The sequence below is a fragment of the Oncorhynchus mykiss genome, chromosome 22, assembly GCF_057628025.1.
Source record: "Oncorhynchus mykiss isolate SJ-2025 chromosome 22, ASM5762802v1, whole genome shotgun sequence".
Lineage (NCBI taxonomy): Eukaryota > Metazoa > Chordata > Actinopteri > Salmoniformes > Salmonidae > Oncorhynchus > Oncorhynchus mykiss.
Window position 1 is genome coordinate 36,789,137 of NC_143043.1, and position 4,891 is coordinate 36,794,027.

The following is a 4,891-nucleotide window of genomic DNA, read 5'->3' on the forward strand; positions in this document are numbered from 1 at the left end:
CAGCCCTCCGTGTGCTCGCCAGAGGTAGCCTGACTGCCATTAGGTACCGAGATGAGATCCTCAGACCCCTTGTGAGACCATATGCTGGTGCGGTTGGCCCTGGGTTCCTCCTAATGCAAGACAATGCTAGACCTCATGTGGCTGGAGTGTGTCAGCAGTTCCTGCAAGAGGAAGGCATTGATGCTATGGATTGGCCCGCCCGTTCCCCAGACCTGAATCCAATTGAGCACATCTGGGACATCATGTCTCGCTCCATCCACCAACGCCACGTTGCACCACAGACTGTCCAGGAGTTGGTGGATGCTTTTGTCCAAGTCAGGGAGGAGATCCCTCAGGAGACATACATACAGGCACGTGGAGGCCACACACACTACTGAGCCTCATTTTGACTTGTTTTAAGGACATTACATCAAAGTTGTATCAGCCTTTAGTGTGGTTTTCCACTTTAATTTTGAGTGTGACTCCAAATCCAGACCTCCATGGGTTGATAAATTTGATTTCCATTGATCATTTTGGTGTGATTTTGTTGTCAGCACATTCAACTATGTAAAGAAAAAAGTATTTAATAAGAATATTTAATTCATTCAGATCTAGGGTGTGCTATTTTAGTGTTCCCTTTATTTTTTTGAGCAGTGTATATACTGCATGGCCAGGAGGGAGTCTCCTGTAGGAATTTACGACGTGAGATAACAGAACCTGAGTGTAGGAGAGAGAGAGGAGGATGCCACGTTCTGTACCCAGAAAGGGCCACGTCATGACAGTGAGATGGCTGAGTTTGGGGAAGGTGCTTAAAAGGGTGTGGGACCTGAAGTCGGAGATTGCTGAGTTTTTGCAAATTAAAGGAACGTGGATTTCCCTTAACTGCAAGATAAAGAAGGATTGGCTGATTTTACCTTCACCGTGGACATCATGGCCCTCATGAACGAACTGAATTCCAAACTACAAGGGAAGGGCCTTTTAGCACATCAGATGTACAGCCTTGTCAAAGCCTTCAAGGGAAAATGACTCCTCCTGACACGCCAAGTAGAAGCCAACAATCTCACCCACCTTCCGACACTACTAGTCTGTTCCTCTCAGATGACCAGCGGGAGAAGTATACATCGCTGCTGCGTGCTTTGAACTGTGAGTTTTCTTGTCGTTTTGAGGATTTCAAAGTGTTGGAAAATGACATGCTGTTGGTTTCCTCTCCTTTCACCTTCAATGTGGATAACACTCCCACTGACCTGCAACTTGAGCTTATCGATCTTCAGTCTGATGCAGTGTTTGTTGTGAATAGTTCTCCACTGTCACTGACGAGGTTCTAAGCATCTCTCGATGAACAAAACTTTCCAAACATAAGGAGTCATGCTCAGAAGATGTTTGTACTGTTTGGGTCTACCTATGTATGTGAACAGACATTTTCAGTAATGAAATATAGCAAGTCAAGGCACAGCTCATCTCTTACTGACTCTCACCTCTCAGCAATCCTGCTCATAGCGTCAGAAACTATACCTGACTTCACTGCTCTAGTCAATGCCCATCAGAGACTTAACTCCTCACATTGATTGAGTAGTTTAAATGTAATGTTGAGCTCTCTCTCTTTCTTGTGTTTTTGTGCATACCCGTTAAAACAAGAGTTCTGTCCATGGTGCTGAATGCACAGTGTACTCTTCCCTCCGTGTAGTTCATTGCATGTTTAATAATGAAAATACCTACCAAAAGGTTGTGGTTAACTTCTGTGCACGTGTCAAAAGTAAAATAAGTAGCATATCTGGACATGATTTACAGTAGATATATCTGTCAACACAGTCATACACATTATGTATAATCCTGTAATATGATTCTGGCCCGCGATGGCAAAAATATATTTTATTGTGGCCCTCCATAGAAAATAATTGCCCAGGCCTGCTCGAGAGGTACTATTGGAATGTTGGAATGTTGGCCTCTAGACGTGGTGTGGTCACAACAACATACAGGAACTCAAGTCCTTCTGTTCACCTGATTTAGAATTCCTCACAATCAAATATCGACCGCATTATCTACCAAGGGAATTCTCTTCGATTATAATCACAGCCTTATATATTCCACCCCAAGCAGACACATCGATGGCTCTAAACTAACTTTATTTGACTCTTTGCAAACTGGAAACCACATATCCTGAGGCTGAATTCATTGTAGCTGGGGATTTTAACAAGGCTAATCTGAAAACAAGACTCCCTAAATTGTATCAGCATATCGATTGTGCAACCAGGGCTGATAAAACCTTGGATCATTGCTATTCTAACTTCCGCGACGCATATAAGGCCCTCCCCCGTACTCCTTTCGGAAAAGCTGACCACGACTCCATTTTGTTGCTCCCTGCCTAAAGACAGAAGCTAAAACAAGAAGCTCCCGCGCTCAGGTCTGTTCAACGCTGGTCCGACCAATCTGATTCCACGCTCCAAGACTGTTTCCATTACGTGGACTGGGATATGTTCCGCACTGCGTCCAACAACAACATTGACAAATACGCTGATTCGGTGAGCGAGTTCATTAGAAAGTGCATTAAAGATGTCGTTCCCATAGCAACGATTAAAACATTCCCAAACCAGAAACCGTGGATTGATGGCAGCATTCGTGTGACACTGAAAGCGTGAACCACTGCTTTTAACCAGGGCAAGGTGACCGGAAACATGACCGACTACAAACAGTGTAGCTATTCCCGCCGCAAGGCAATCAAACAAGCTAAGCGTCAGTATAGAGACAAAGTAGAGTCGCAATTCAACGGCTCAGACACAAGAGGTCAATCACGTATTACAAAAAGAAAACCAGCTCCGTCACGGACCAGTATGTATGTCTTGCTCCCAGGCAGATTAAATCACTTTTTTGTCTGCTTTGAGGACAATACAGTGCCACTGACACGGCCTGCAACCAAAACCTGCGGACTCTCCTTCACTGCAGCCGATGTGAGTAAAACATTTAAACGTGTTAACCCTCGCAAGGCTGCAGAGGCCCAGACGGCATCCCCAGCCGCGTCCTCAGAGCATGCGCAGACCAGCTGCCTGGTGTGTTTACGGACATATTCAATCAATCCTTATCCCAGTCTGCTGTTCCCACATGCTTCAAGAGGGCCACTATTGACCCTGTTCCCAAGAAAGCTAAGGTAACTGAGCTAAACGACTACCGCCCCGTAGCACTCACTTCCGTCATCATGAAGTGCTTTGAGAGACTAGTCAAGGACCATATCACCTCCACCCTACCTGACACCCTAGACCCACTCCAATTTGCTTACCGCCCAAATAGGTCCACAGACGATGCAATCTCAACCACACTGCACACTGCCCTAACCCATCTGGACAAGAGGAATACCTATGTGAGAATACTATTCATCGACTACAGCTCAGCATTTAACACCATAGTACCCTCCAAACTCGTCATCAAGCTCGAGACCCTGGGTCTCGACCCCGCCCTGTGCAACTGGGTACTGGACTTCCTGACGGGCCGCCCCCAGGTGGTGAGGGTAGGTAACAACATCTCCACCCCGCTGATCCTCAACACTGGGGCCCCATAAGGGTGAGTTCTGAGCCCTCTCCTGTACTCCCTGTTCACCCACGACTGCGTGGCCATGCACGCCTCCAACTCAATCATCAAGTTTGCGGACGACACTACAGTGGTAGGCTTGATTACCAACAACGACGAGACGGCCTACAGGGAGGAGGTGAGGGCCCTCGGAGTGTGGTGTCAGGAAAATAAACTCACACTCAACGTCAACAAAACTAAGGAGATGATTGTGGACTTCAGGAAACAGCAGAGGGAGCACCCCCCTATCCACATCGATGGGACAGTAGTGGAAAGGGTAGTAAGTTTTAAGTTCCTCGGGGTACACATCACAGACAAATTTAATTGGTTCACCCACACAGACAGCGTCGTGAAGAAATTTGGCTTGTCACCAAAAGCGCTCACAAACTTCTACAGATGCACAATCGAGAGCATCAGTGGGGTGGAGATGTTGTTACCTACCCTCACCACCTGGGGGCGTCTGTATTGGCCTGGTACGGCAACTGCTCCGCCCACAACCGTAAGGCTCTCCAGAAGGCAGTGAGGTCTGCACAACGCATCACCGGGGGCAAACTATCTGCCCTACAGGAAATCTACACCACCCGATGTCACAGGAAGGCCATAAAGATCATCAAGGACAACAACCACCTGAGCCACTGCCTGTTCACCCCGCTATCATCCAGAAGGCGAGGTCAGTACAGGTGCATCAAAGCAGGGACCGAGAGACTGAAAAACAGCTTCTATCTCAAGGCCATCAGACTGTTAAACAGCCACCACTAACATTGAGTGGCTGCTGCCAACACACTGACTCAACTCCAGCCACTTTAATAATGGGAATTGATGGAAATTGATGTAAAATATATCACTAGCCAACATTGCTACTTAATATAATGTTTACATACCCTACATTACTCATCTCATATGTATATACTGTACTCTATATCATCTACTGCATCTTATCTATGCCGTTCTGTACCATCACTCATTCATATATCTTTATGTACATATTCTTTATCCCTTTACACTTGTGTTTAATACATGTATCACTAGCCACTTTAAACTATGCCACTTTGTTTACATACCCTACATTATTCTTCTTCCCTTTACACTTGTGTGTATAAGGTAGTAGTTGTGGAATTGTTAGGTTAGATTACTCGTTGGTTATTACTGCCTTGTCAGAACTAGAAGCACAAGCATTTCGCTACACTCGCATTAACATCTGCTAACCATGTGTATGTGACAAATACATTTGATTTGATTAATGTAACTTAATATTACCCACTTGGGGGTGCTGTTGCATACCTTTCCCCTTGTAATGCTGTTAACATACAGTTACACTCCCTTCATTGACACAAGAAATACACTGACGACAATA